At 41.7% G+C, this 15,658-nt stretch overlaps 1 protein-coding gene across 1 annotated transcript in view; it reads left to right on the top strand.

Moving 5' to 3' along the window:
- LOC141752035 (dual adapter for phosphotyrosine and 3-phosphotyrosine and 3-phosphoinositide-like) overlaps positions 1-14,636 on the top strand; it is a 188,980-nt gene extending 174,344 nt beyond the window's left edge. Inside the window, exon 6 of the transcript XR_012590165.1 lies at positions 14,618-14,636. The gene's annotated coding sequence lies outside the window, so the exon portion shown is untranslated. The remainder of the gene's footprint in view (positions 1-14,617) is intronic.
- Positions 14,637-15,658: the final 1,022 nt, after the last annotated feature.

Here is a 15,658-nt window from a genome sequence, read left to right as displayed (position 1 = left end):
CAGCTGTGGGCGGTATATTCTAATGAGGCTGCATGTGAAATAGGCCTTTTACACAGCACACATTTTGACTTGTCATAGAGGGAAAAGCACAGGTGTAACTAATAACACTAACAATAGCTCTGTTCTATTCAAGTGTCCCAGTGAGACTGACAGTGAGTCAGCACAATGCACAATACTTGGATCCTGAAATCAAAGCAGTTATACGGAATTCAGTCATCCTTATTTACACCTGTGCTTTTCCTACTGTGACATGTCAATTAGTCTTCTGTGAAATGTACAAGCACATACATTTTCTCCAGGGTGTAACTTAACTTATTTAGAATCATTATATACATATACTGTATGTATATGATTTTGTTTATGAGCCTGATGTGGGCTAAAAGCTTCAGTCTGATAGGGTTCATGTTGGACATTCCTACATTATGATGCTTCATTTAGCAGGGGCTCTTGTTATATGGTCCTTGGCAAGTCCCTGTTTTCACAAGCAATTAATTATTTCTCTCACCGTTTCCAAAGTCTCCGTTAAATATTTTTCACATTAGGCACAGATGGCCAACAATCAAGTTAAATACAGATTCAGGTTTATCCAAGGCCACTCCTCTCCTTATTAGATCCCAAAACAGCAGCTCTGGTCCTCCGTCATACTCCAGAAATCTAATCAGCAGTGTTCACTGGACATATCTGTACAGTTTCCCCTTGTTATTCTACTGCTGAGACAGAGGTTTGGCTGAAACATTGGATTCTTACAAAGAACAACATGATGCTCTGTCCAAAAGCTCAAACTACTATAAGAAAAAAGTCCAAAATGACTGTGTTCAGTGAGGATCCCAAAACAGTTGAGCTGTTGTAAGGCTGCATGCAAGGCATCCTAGGTTACACAGGCGAGGCAAACACAAAACCATTTTAGCACCCTGCAAAAACTGGATAAAATGATTGATACGCGGACCATACTAGCCACCATTTATGAAACTTAAAGGGTAACTTTGGTATTGTTCAACCTGGACCCTATTTTCCCATGTATTCCATGTGATCCTATTGGGACAAGCACTCACCGTCAATTTACATGAACTAACAGTGCTGGTTTTTGCCATGACAGGCTCTGATTGTTATTATAAGTGTCTGACATTATGGAAAGAGTCTCGCTCAAGGATGACAATGTGGATGAGGAGAGAGAGGGGGGGGGGGGCAACAGGAAGAGGAGTGTGATTCAGCTGTAGCAAGACTGCGGAGCTCGGGAGACGGTTATTGTTCCTGTTGGTGCCGTGACCCTAGAATGCTGTAAAGAGTGGGACCTGTTGCTGCCCAATATGTCCCAACGAGACTCCTCCTTGGACACAATAACAAACAGACCTGATCAAGTGAAAGTAAAAAGAGGTTTTATTATTTCTCTGTCGGGTCCTTTCCATAATGTTCTCAGACACTTCTAATAACAATCTGAGCCGGAGTGGACGTAACGTTACATTAACGCTGCTCACTGCCCTCGCAGCTTGTTCCGCGGCTGCCAGTTCCCTCAATACGGGACCAACTTCAGAATGTGTTGTCCCAATTATTCACTTAGACACAAAAACATGGGAAGATAGGGTCCAGGTTGAACAATACCCAAGTTACCATTTAAGGTCATTTAATGGCAGTTCTTTCCATGGCAGTAGATGTGTAACCACTGATGCTAGAAAAGGTCAGGTTGCCAACTGAAAATTTAGGATTCATCCTCTGGGGACCATAAATATCCTCAACAAAAATTCTGAAATATACTGTATATGACTTTGATTACTTTTCAATGAATCACAGATAGACCCAAACACACACATACACACACACTCACACACACGTGCAGATTCTATGTGGTCAACCCAACAAGGCTCTGTGGGTGTTTTAGGGCTTTCTCCAGTCTTCATTACACATGTAATCAGCCCTTCATCCAAGCCACACAGCAAACCACAATGTCAGCAAACCCCAATCATCCAGCAGCAGCAGCTGGGGAAAGGAATGTATTCTCTGCTGTCAGTCAGAGACAAACCTCAACATTAACCACTGTAGACAGCCAGCCGGTGGACCCCACATCTACCCTGGAATATTACACATTCAGTGTGTGATGGGTTTCAAATAGAAATCATTACTTGGAAGCTAAAGCTATTACACTGTATATTTAATGAGACATGAAATACCTCCTACTAGTTGGGCTGCTATATAAATATAAATATTTAAACCATATTCAAAGATGCCATGGATTCATTGCTGGATATATCAAATAGAAGTTTACATATGCACAATGCATTATTTTATATACATTTCCCAAAAAGTCAGCCTGACATATAGTATTTTGCAACTTTAAAAACTTTTGATTTTAAAGACCCAGGTGAGCGGCATTTACATCATCTTCAGGCCGTTCTGTTCTGTTGTTTCTAGGCTCAGGGGAACCATAGTTTGGGGGGAGATACCACCAGAGGATGATGAAGAAATGCAGCCCAGTATACCGAGGAGTAAAGTCCATACTGGACGTTTCCTCAGAGTAAGGATGTGGAGGTCGTGGTGATGGATGGACATGTAGCATGTTAAACTTTCGTGCAGGAGACTTGTGATCACGTCCTGTCACAGACCTGCAATTTATGTTTGCTTTACCTCAATCTGTCCCTCTCAGTATCATAACCATGCTGTATAAGCACTGAATGTAATATTGGAAAATTCACCCAATACCTACAGTATGTCCTTGTCCGGTGATAGGGCTGGAAATAATACCTCGACCACATGCTTTTGGAAGTCCTCTGGGTTTAAACAATGTTTGGCTGTGCAGCATGAGTTTGCAATAATAGACCCGCAAGTGAGTCCGGCAGGGTTGAAGAGGTTAGGGTTTGTGAGTATTTCCTGTGAATCAGCTCAGAGTAATCTCTCTGAATGCCATAGTGTTTAATCCTGACATTACATCTGAACCGTGTAAGTGCTTGTCTATAAATTATAGCAGTAACTATGAGTCTTCCAGATAATTACAGTGTTGTTTCAGACTACCAGGAGAGCTGGATGGACTGGCATGTTGCAGGAATGTTCAGGCCAATCAGGGCTGATATTTATAGCTGGCTGCTTAAATCATCTGCAAGGGTGCGCCCACCAACCAGTAGCTCTCAACAGACCTCTTAGTTCAATGTAAAACCAAGTTAGAGAGTGGTGTTAAAGCAATGAAACATGACAAAGGCCACTATGAAATTCACCATCACCACTTAAAGAGACAGCTCTGTTTAAAGATAACAATTTGCTATAAACACATGAGATGAGATGAGATGAGATGAGATGAGATGAGATGAGATGAGATATACTTTATTTTCCCAAGGGGAAATTTTGCTTGGGCTGTGCTGCATTCAGCTTAAAGGTCCCATATTGTAAAAAGTGCGATTTTCGGGTCTTTTATATTATGGAGCAGTTTTAAGTGCATTATAAATACTGTTAAACTATCAAAACGCTCAATATACGGAGAAATACACACAGCCCGTATTCAGAAACTGTGCATTTGAAACAAGCCGTTAGGATTTCTGTCCATTTGTGATGTCACAAATATACAGTATATAGACCATTATACAGTTTTAAACATAAACATTCTAAACGTGTCCCAGTTTATTCCTGGTTGCAGTGTATGTGAATGACATCAGCTGACAGGAAGTAAACATGGACCCAAACTGTTGCCTAGCAACACAATTCCATTGTAATTCCGTTGAAATGCGCTAAAACGGAGTGTTTCAAACAGAGGGTAAATACAGGTACATTCAGGCAGACAGTATGAGGAAAATAAAATATATTAAAGTTTTTTTTTTAACATTACATCATGTAAACATGTTCTAGTAGAAACACAAAATACAAGTATGAACCTGAAAATGAGCACGATGTGGGACCTTTAAAACAATTCATAGCCAACAAGAGATTACAGTAGTACACCAAGACAATAGTAAAACATATCAAATAGTGCACATTCACATTGTTAATACAATATATTACAAGGCAAAAATGAGCATGGCTCACATACCTCAGCTCACTGCTTGACCCCTACTAAAGTAGGGCCAAAGGTTTTGCCCTTTTGGAACTATTGGAATTAAAGGTCATTAACTAATTAACTAATGGGCACCCTGGACTTCTGATCCCCAAAAGGCACAACCAGCCCACACTGTCAACCATCACACCAAGTTTGAAGTTCCTAAATTAAATAGTTTCCGAGTTCTAATCCGGAAACAAAACGGATGGAAGGACGGACACGTCATCGCGGGGGTATAACAAGATACAGTTAAGGTAGGAACTTCACCTGGTGGTCGGTAGTCATGTCTAACATTAGGGGGTTGTGGAAGTGTTGACTGGAGCAGATTCCTGATAATTTGCTAAAGTATTCCTGAAGAACTGACCTGACCACAGACAGTGCAGTAATTGGAGGATCAGAGGGGATTAGGGGTGACTATGCTGGGCGATGAATGATCATTGTTCCCTGTTTGTTCCCACTAGAGGCTCCTCTGTCACCACCACACACTCATGGAGCTTTATTGTTATGAAAAGGCACTCAACTCTCGGTGAGCCATCCCATTTAAAATGTCGGTGTACATGACTGATGGGTAATATTTTAAAACACTATGAGTGGTCATACTACAGCATGGTAATGAGTGAAGACCAGTGGTTCAAACTTGGTGAATCTGAATACACCAGCTTTAAAGGAAAATGTCTGATAGTGACCGAGGCTACGTCTGACAATGTTTGAACTTATTGTTGAAACCGACATTAACGCCCACTTTCCGCAGTGACTGGCCAGCTGTGTGGAGTTGTAGGTGGTATTTAAACTTCTCTCTCAAGCTCTCTTTTTCCAAACAATTACCTCTGCCACTTTTTGCGACCCGATCCCGGATAAGCGGTTGAAGATGGATGGACTTTTTGTGTGTACAACTAAGTGCACCACCACGACTGTCTGTGAGGAGAGACTGTCTGAGGGCTCTCCACGCTGATGCAGGTCATTGCATCAAGACTACAAAGACACACAAAAGACAGAGTTCTTGAGAAGGAAATCAGGAAGGCAGTGTGATGACGGCAGGCTTACAGTGTGGACATTCAGAGCGGTAATAAACACGTTTGTGTTTATAGGTGGTTGAACGGCACGTACAAATTAGTTTGCTCCGGAAAAGCTGATCCAATTAACATATTTGTGACACAGGGAATTGATTTGTACTGTCCATTCCTGTCTCATGAATGATTGCAAACCAAGCTGCATCTCTCTCTGTGTGTGGAGCATATCAGGCTCAGCAATGTCAAGGTGGTTTGCACATTTAACAGGTAGCTTAAGTTGCCTGAACTTAACCAAATCAGAACCATTAAGGTGATAATAGGAGTTCAATCAGGAGAGACTCCATATCTAATGAACAATAATGTATTACAAGTCAAGTCAATTTTATTTGTATAGTCCAAAATCACAAATTTGCCTTGGGGTGCTTTACAATCTGTACAGGATATGACACCCTCTGTCCTTTACAGTACGACCCCCTCATTGGATAAGGAAAAACCTTAACCAAAAAAAAAACACATTTTAACAAGGAAAAAGGAAGAAACCTCAGTAAGAGCAACAGAAGAGGGATCCCCCTTCCAGGATGGACAGACGTGCAATAGATGTCGTGTGTACAGAGTAACAACATGATGAAAATACAACATAGACAATCCATATGACAAAAATTAATACATATAATGTGAACATATGTGAGAAGGTGGATCCAGGAGGATGTCAAGCAGCTTCCCAGAATCGCCAAACAGATAGAGCCAGACCAACACAACCTCCTCTCCAGGCCAAACAGATAGAGCCCGAGCAACACGACCTCCTCTCCACGCCAAACAGATAGAGCCCGAGCAACACGACTTCCTCTCCACGCCAGATAGATAGAGGCTAAGCAACACGACTTCCTCTCCACGCCAGATAGATAGAAGCTGAGCAACACGACTTCCTCTCCACGCCAGATAGATAGAGGCTAAGCAACATGACTTCCTCTCCACGCCAGATAAATAGAGGCTGAGCAACACGACTTCCTCTCCACACCAGATAGATAGAGGCCGAGCAACACGATTTCCTCTCCACGCCAGATAGATAGAGTCAGAGCAACACGACCTCCTCTCCACGCTTCCAATGCTCCAATCTCGTCTACTTCAGCTTTAATTGCTGTGATGCAATAAAAATTGGCAACTGTTCAACTCTATAATAACTCTCCTGAGTTATTTAAGGAACCTAGATAGATGTTGGCGTATCTATTATTCCCGCTGGTTGAGTATCAGAGGCGCTACACTTTCAAATATTTATTCTCCTGTAGATAAACTTTTCCCATTTAATGTTATCCTGTTATAACATACCTGTATATATCTATGGTAATAACGACCAATCTGACCCAACGTTCTCAGTCAGAACTTTCAGCAATTGTATTTGCTAATGTTTCAACTTACTCGTGTTCTTAATCTGCGTCATCATGAAATTCACGACCTACTTCTTTCTCTCATTTAGATTTACTGGCGGACTACCAACGTTAAAGATGCATGCCGCCACCTACTGTACCGGAGTGTGTAACATCTTCACTTTGTAAAGAAAACTGGATATTAAACCTGTTTATATAAAGCTCTATGAACCTGTAATGTGCCTGAAATGCGTCTACAATTGCCACTGGCAAATTGTGCCTTTATCATGTTGTTGTTCATTTATTTGATAAAATCTCAAAGCAGTTATGGAATGAACAGAAGATACACAGATGCAGTGTCCATGAAAGTGAGATGATAGTGAACTTGCCGAAGTTATCACAGCAGAATTTTTTTGAAAGTATTTGTAAGTCATTCTCTTGAACTACGCTTATTGTCCAATCAAAGACGGGGTATATTTGCTTTGTCTCAAATGTCCGAAATGATTCCGTTGAGGAATGAACACTTGATTAATCAAAACAAAAGGCTGAAACTGAAGCTGACACTTCGGAACATATATGGTCCGTTTCCAACATAAATGTTAGTTTGATAAATGTTATACTTGAAGAAATGAAATAACACTCGGTTAATAATAGTCTCAAGTTAGCATGTAGGAGCCACATGAGCCAGGTGGAACATAAACAGTGAAGCAGTTAAAGCTACAGAGTCAAAGTCTGACAATAATTATTATGTAAGTATTTTTTGTACCAATCAAACCCCACAAAGGAAAAATGTAGTTCTCAGTTATTCATGACCCAATCAAGCTAATGGATCAGCTGATTCCCCTTTTTGCATTCATTGGCAAATCTCATACAGGGCGCCTTATTTGAGCTGCTTCAGCCTGCCTACAAGCCGCTTGCAACCTCCGAACCGCCTCCACCCCACCACCTCCTTTTAATCCTGCGTCTGACTTAATCAATGTAATTTCTGTTGTCATTGATGCCGGCTCTGTTCTGCGCCCCGGGGTGGGGGGTGGGGGGGTCTTTGCTGCTGCTCTCCCTGCCTTTCGCTTTCCATGTATGTACATGGAAGGGCAAGGCGGATTGCTCTCCTTGCCCTTATGCTTCCACGTAGGCACGTGGATAACGGGCAGGGAGGTCCCAGAACAGAGCCATACCGCCAAATATATATATATATATTACTGCAAATGGAAATAATGTTTTTTTTTTTTACTAAAGTGATCCTAACTGAAATATAATACTTGACGGTGCCTGGGTGGCACTAATGAACATGTTAAGTGGACCACACAATGCAGAAGTAAACCAGACTTAGTCATTAGGTGGGCTGCTGAGTCTGGCATCCACTTCATCACTCCATGGATCATCTTTCCTTTCATCCTACCATGCTTCTGTTAACCTATCTGAGGTCAATCTCAATCTCTGTTTTGTCTCTTCTCTTTTTGGGGAGTTGGTTAAACTAAATTTAAATCATCATATGATGGATGTATTTTCCATCCCTTAATAGAAGCCCTGTCACTAAAGCCAACCAGCATCTGATGAAGGAGGGTCAGCTAACTTTGGTTGACCCACTCAGGTAGACCACTGACAGGTTTGACCAGGTTTCTTTAATTCCCTACCCCAATTACAGAAGCTGGGTTTCTTGTATATATGACGTTTAAGAAATGAATGATTTTGCAGAGTACACACAACTTTACCAAAATGTCCGTTCCTTTGAACCAACAGTAGATTAGTCTGTATAAAACATCACTGCTGGCCTCTCTTATCTCAACAACCTGGACATTCTCCAACCTAACTAAGCCAACATTACCATGGGATACACTACCACGCAGCCTTTTATAACATCACCATGACAATTGTTTTGTCTAGAGCCCCACAAAGTGCTGGATTCATCCAGACACTCTGGGTGGAAGGAGCAAGGAACATACAAGAACATGAAGGGGGTTGTTTGGCTAAAGTCACCCAAGTTGCTCTTGGAGAGGGATCAAACCTTGAGGAGGCCCTTTATCTATCGTCATCCTTCATCCACGCTGTTCTTTGTTATGCTTCTGCTTTTAGATAAACTCCTACTCTGGAGGGTGAGCGCAGCACCAGGCCGGGGGCTTTTTCTTTTTTACTGTCACATTTGGAGAAACAAAAACTCTCATGGAGTTACGGGAGGTGCTGTGTGGGTGAGATGTGGGGAAGATAAAGCTTGTCGTCATGATTCCCTCGCCCACTCGTATGAAACAATCTTGTCTGTCCTTTGGGAAGGAAAGACATTCCTCTTTTTGCTCCTGCATTAATCCAATTACCAAACACCTGCAGACTTGCAATAACAGTTTCTGTGCCAAGATACCACCTCATTCCTCACCATCCCAACTACGTCTCACTTCTCCAGGACTGGGTTGCACCAGATATTTGTGCATCTACCACAAGGTTTGTGTGTTCATAGTAACTACTAAGACTAACCACTATATCAGCTGGCACCATTAAAACTTGAAGGCGAGATTCACCAACATTTACGTGGAGGTCCAATCAGTGCTGATGGTAATTGTAGTCCACTGAAGAAATAAATTCCCCAGTGCTGCTATATTTATAAGGAGAAAGCTGATCTCTCCAGGGCTGTAGTCAAGTCCGGCTTAATCGAGTCCAAATCAAGTTCAAGACCAGGTCCAGTCGAGTCCAAGTCAAGTCCAAGTCCAAAGGCAGTCGAGACCAAGTCAAGACCGAGTCAGGAGCAAATCAGTTCAAGACCATAATAGGCAATAATGTCTCTCCAATGGTAATATAGTGATTAATGAGTAAGGGTGGATAGAAATAATCTATCCATAAACAATATTGATCTATCTTCTAACAATTCATAGAAAAGTATAGAACATAGAATTTAGGTTTGAGGGCCATTACAGGTTTCTACAGGTACATTTAGGGTGTTTTCATCTTAGGTACGATTGATCCGTACCGAGCCCCAAGTACGATTGCCCCCCCCCCCCCCCCCCCCCCCCCTCTCTGCTCAGCTTTCACATTAGTAAAGTTGTTCCGTGCCCGAGTACACTTGTACATCATCCATGTGTATTTGTTTATGTTGAGATCAGCTGTTATTAGTGGCGGAGCATCGTAAAACACTTCATTCAAACTGGACAGAAACAAAATAAAAGTCACAAACCGTCGTCGTTACTCTTTCCAACAATCACCAACTCTGCTTTGGTCAAAATAAACTCTGATTTCACCGAGTTTGATCTGAAAATATGCCGCTCTACACTGTTTCCTCCCGCTGAGCAGCTCTCGTTCTTCAGCGGTAGACCATTAAAGCTAAATAAAATAATATCGCCCGACCCCATCACCTACTATTGTTTTTATTTTAAGGAACCTCTCGCCTGCCTTCCTGCTTTATCACCCACGGCCGTGCAGTTCAGAGGATGAGATCAGCACATGCTGCGAGCATATAAAGACATAGATATGAAACAGTTTTATGTGTATACAGATGTCAGAGGAGACCGGCGGCATTTAAATAAGGCCTGCCATTTCACAACTACTCGCTGACTGCTGGCGTTACTCGCGTTAAATAGCGGTCCACTTCCATGTTTCGGTACGGTTGGCTTTCACAGCTGACGCGAACTGTATCCGAGTACACATGATCCGTACTCCAGACCACCTTTTCAAGTGGACTCGAGCACGGATCGGATCGACGAACCGTGCCCGAGTACGGTACGGAGCGTTTCTACTAATCAATCGAACTGTACTTTGGGGACAAGTGTACTCAGATCCGGGCCTGGGTGCCTGATGTGAAAGCACCCTAACTGAAATCCCTTAAATTCTCTGTTGTGCTGAAAAAACAAAAACAAAGCATCAATCAAATGACAAATTTTATTACCAATGAACATGTTAACCAAATATAATTTTTTACACAACATTCTCAGCGTGAGGCGGTTCTCAGTTACTTACTGCAATCAGATACATAACTCTTTTTTAGTGCATTACAAATAGAAAAACAATTCATTTGTGTTTCTGAATTATAAAATTATTTTTTCTAAATCATAACATTCACTTTTCTGAAGTATAAAATTCAAGCAAATTCAATATGAATCAATTATTTACAGTGGGTGTCCTATAGATTAATTAATAGATATTAGATATAGATATTGACTTATCTTCAGGATGCTGGAGAAGGTCTCCAGCACACCTCTGTCTCAGTGAGGAGGAAAACTTTCATGCATAGTAACACACACACGGCTCGCGCTCTCTGGGTTGTCGTCGGCGACAGCATCCAACAAAAACTGCCCACGCATTACAGCAGAAAAATTCTGTTTCTGTTGGCATCGGAGGGCAATTTGAGCAAAGGCTCCACCAGTTGATGTTTGCTCTCGACAGCTCAGGTTCTGGAGGGTCCCCGCTGGCCGTATCCTCCCCGCTGCAGCCTCGAGTGGCCTCTATCCGGCTCAATCTCAATCTGCAGGATTTCACAGGCCGGAGGAAAGCAACCAATCAGAGCTGATCTGGAGTCTGCCATTTCTGAGCAGCTGTCAATCACTCGTGAAATTCGGTCAAACGGTCAAACTAGGCAGCGCTGATCAAATATGAATCAATATTATGTTACTGTAATGCCTATTTCTCTCCTCAAATGTTTTCAGAATCATCTTGTAGTGTACTGTTTAGCTGTAAAATGAGAAAGTTTGCGACCCGGCAGCCATGTTGAGATCAGTTGAGGAAATACCAAGCACCGCCCACCAGCCGGAGCACAGCCAATAGGAACGCCTTCTCTCTCCCTCTCTGAAATGACCTGTGATTGGTCAAAGTCTCCTGTCACGGGCTAGATTTTCTAAAGCCTGAAAACAGAGCCATGAGGAGGTGCAGAAGTCTAGTTATCTCTCAGAACACTTGAATTACAATATGCTGAAAGGTTATTGTGGAATTTTTGCCCAATAATGCCAAAATATTTCTGCCTACTGAGGCTTTAACTGATTGCACTACCGCTATGAAAGTTAAAATGTAGCCTAGTTATAATTTGTTAACTCAGTGGAGAGTTATGCATCACTAAATTGAATGGGGTTGCACCACACAAACTAGTATTTGTCACTAAATGTTTGCAGACCCCAGTAACTGCCAGGTGGAACTGTTGTGTAGCTAACTTAACCAACTGATAGAACTAACAGCTTGTCAATTTGTGACCTCTTTAAATTGAAGAGTATTGTGGGTAAATGATACGTGATCAAAATGCTATAAATGTAACTTTGGGAGTTAGGCTACTTTAACGCGTCTCCTTAAAACTGTTATCTTATTTTTAAAACAATGATGTCAAATAGTTGTATCAGTAAATCAATTTTGTGCCATTATTTCTGAGAGGAGTATGCAGGAAGTCAGCCAGAAGAGGTCTCTAGTGTGCATCCTCTAATGTGATAATCAGAGGTAGCCTGGACTTTTTAGCGGTATGCGCCAAAAGAGCAACTTTTATTGGAATGAATGGGGTGCCATCTTGGAACACGGTATCCAAGGCTATAATAACAGGCTGTCGATTACTGTATAGCAGTCAGTCAATTGAGATTTTTGGCCACTCTAGTTCAATGAAACTAGAGTCATGTTACACACCTGCCAAGGCCTTAAGCTGAAAACACAACACGCAAATGTTTTGAGGTATTTGAAAAAGGTTTAAAGTGAATATCAGGTACAAATCCTGTTATCCAGCTCAAATCTGGGTGCTCAGTCACTCTGATCCATTTATCTCCTCCTCAGTTTCCTTTCATGCTCTTGAGTCGGAGCTGCCCTGTGTTTACAGTAGGACATGAAAAGAGCTCAGCACATTGCCGACTGCAATTCGTAGGACGCCGTGGACAGAGTGAATAGCTAGGTTTGGCCCAGTGGTGGGTGGGACTGAGGGTGGGGGCTGATCAAAGTCTAAAGATGGAGATATATTCACATGCCACACAATATGAGCTGTTTGATCAGGCTACAAGTCAACAAGTACGGAACAAGTCAACCCAGAACAATACAGTGCAGGAACACAGTAGTGAACGTATAAAAGTGATGGAAAATTCTACTGTGGAGTCCTCGTAGACTGCTCCATACCATCAGGGTAATGTTGAGCGGAATCCAGGAGTGTACAGTATGTGCGTTTCCCCAACCTGACAAAACTATTTCTACTTCAGTTATGGATTTCTTTCCTTTGACAGAAACACTATAGACACATCCAGAAAACTTCCATTGTGTCGCTGCATCCAGCTGGGTTTTACAATATATGTCAGTTATGAAGAGAAGGTGAGAATATCCAAGAAAAAGAAGGAGCGGTGCCCCTCACTGTGCAGAGAATTCTGCTGCAGTATCTTGTCAGTACAACAAAAGACAAACTCGATCCATATCGACTTGCCTATAAGCAGGGTTGTGGTACAGAAGACGCTGTTGCTCTGGTTCATATTATTACGAAACATTTAGACAAATCAAATACCTATGCAAGAGCCCTCTTTCTAGATTTTTCTTCAGCCTTCAACAAAATACAGTCAGACATCTTGGTGTCAAAAATGGTCCAGTGGGAACTGAATCCCTATTTGATTAGTTGGTATGCCTCTTTTCTCACTAACAGAGTTCAAATTTTAAAAGTGAACAAAACCCTTTCCGCTGCCATCACGACCAATGTTGGGGCACCCCAGGGTTGCGTAAGTTCAGCTATGCTTTTCACCTTCTATACCGATGACTGTCGTACAAATACACCAAATGAATACATTGTAAAGTATTCTGATGATACAGCTCTAATATCTCTGTTAAGTAACTCGGACAACCCTGGGCTGCACCAACATGGCGTGGACAAAATGGTTGAGTGGAGCGACAGTAATGCTCTTAAGATTAACACAAAGAAAACGGAAGAAATTGTATTTGGTTCACCATCTGACTCAAGTTCCTATTGTTATTCATAACAGAAAAAATCCAGCAGGTATTTTCATATACTGTAAATATTTGGGTATAATGATAGACCATCTGTTATCTTGGAAAGACCACATTGAATATGTCTGTAAAAAGACAAAACAAAGAATTTACTTTCTCCGCCGCCTCAGGTCTTTTGGGGCAAGTAAACAAATTCTTCTTTTGTTTTTTACTGTTCTACAGTATTGTTATACTACATGGTACAAGTGTTTGTCGACTACTTCATTCTGTATAATGAAATCTTCAAATTCAAATTTAAACTTGACACATCTCACTTTTATGAACAGGCATGCTCTGAACGCGCTGTAGTGCACTATAGTGTAACAAATGTAACACGGTTTGTTCCCTGAGTGAGTACCAGTAATTATGGAAGGGGTCTGTAACAACTTCACCTTTGACCTCTTTGATCATTTAGGAGCAGGTTCCATGACTGATCTGAACCGTTTCTGTTATATTCAGGGTTTTTCATGGATAACCGTCCCTGCATCCACATATCAACATGACAATGAGCCGTTCAGCTGCAGGAGAGGGGAATGTGCTTGTGTAGGACTCAGCAGTCAACTTCCCAACACCAAGAGCTTCAGATGAAAAGAAGAAAATGATCCGTCAGACCTCGGTGCACTCACTAAAGAAGCTATTTGACATGGGCCTCTTGGGCCTGACTGCTGTTGTGTTTGGCTGAATCGGATTGGGAGCTGCAGGGCAGCAAAAGCCACCTGTGGCTGCTATGCAAGAGCTGTTTGGATGGCAGGACGACACGGCCACCCCCGGACATAAGCACATATGCTGTAGCAAAACAGAGGAAGGTGTAAGAAAGGATGGTAGGAGCTTAAGATGAAAGAAGATGAAAGATAGATGAATGGCAATCCCACATTGGAGAGCTGTAGCTGTTTAAACGGGACAGATTGTTCTTGGTTTAACTGCATATAAGACTTAATGATTCGATAAAGATAGTTCTGTCCAATGGACAGTTGCTACATCAATTTAATTCAGCTTCAGTTCACCAAAATTACATAACAATATTACATTCTATTAACATTGGTACTATCTAGCCTTGCGAGATAGTTTTGGTTTTATTGTCTGAAACTTGTGTCTCTTCGGTCTAGAATGGAGTCGAATGGAAATTAGTTTGTGAGCCTCGAAACAAGAAAAGATAAAAAGAAAAAAGAACTTTGAACCTCATGAGCTTTTAAAGCTTCAGTAGGCAGTTTTTTTTGCATGATTGGGAAAAAAATTCCAGAATAAGAGAGAGACTTTGACCAATCACAGGTCATTTCAGAGAGAGAGCGTTCCTATTGGCTGTGCTCCGGTCATGTGGCCAGAACTTGGCGTTCCTTCAAGCCATCTCAACCTGATCTCAACATGGCTGCAGCTAAACCGTACACTACAAGATGATTCTAAAAACATTTGAGGAGAGAAACAGGCATTAACGTAACATAATATTGTTTCATATTTGATCAACGCTGCCTAGTTTGACCGTTTGGTCGGAGTTTGCGAGTGATTGACAGCCGGCTCTCATAGACGGCAGATGGACAGCAGATCAGCTCTTACTGCTTGTTTTCCTCCGGTATGTGAAATCGTGCAGCTACGTTACACTGGAAGAGAACAATTAACAGTTTTATTATGGATATGTGGCAAGATTTCGAGGTGCGGGAGCTCCTGGCCGTCCGCAGAGAGGAAGAAATCAAGCGGAAGTTGCGTGACGGAAGCTGTCCATTGAATATGATGTGCACCCCATCCACCCCCATTTACAGCACCTCAGGTAATTAGTATGCATTGCTCCCGGGTGTGATCCAGGTCGTATCTGAATTGTCCTGACCAGGGTTCAACCAGTGTTGACTGGTTTGGTTTGAATTGACAAAAGGAGGGTAAGTTAACCCTGGTCCAACCCTGGTCATTAGTGTGAAAAGGGTAAAAGTAAATTGTATTTACGAAAACAAATAAATACAAAAAAATCTCTAGTATTCTAAATGACTCTTCAACTATCAGGGATTTCCATATCTCCACTTTTGTTTAACACAAAAAATATAAATGTGTTATTGTGTATTAAGATATACAATAGTGGAAAGTAGCATTATTCTAAACAAATACAACTGTTAATAAGTAATTTCTTAGTATGGATTATGAATAAGGGTCGTAACCTGGGAAATGAGTTAAAAATGTTTTTATCATAAAGTGGACAACATGTTTTTTTTACCCAGATGATTGGAGGGATTCTTTTTGATGTACCTGTGGCAAGTGTTGCCAAATGACCTTGGCTCTGTGTGGTATAAATTCTATATAAGGTGCAATTTACACACTCAGTCTTGACCTGCTGGAGAACATGCACACAGACAGACTCTGTCTAAAGAATAATGAAGCAG

Source organism: Sebastes fasciatus, chromosome 15 (assembly GCF_043250625.1).
Source record: "Sebastes fasciatus isolate fSebFas1 chromosome 15, fSebFas1.pri, whole genome shotgun sequence".
Lineage (NCBI taxonomy): Eukaryota > Metazoa > Chordata > Actinopteri > Perciformes > Sebastidae > Sebastes > Sebastes fasciatus.
Note: the sequence above shows the minus strand (reverse complement) of the source record. Positions and strands in the feature narration are given on the sequence as shown.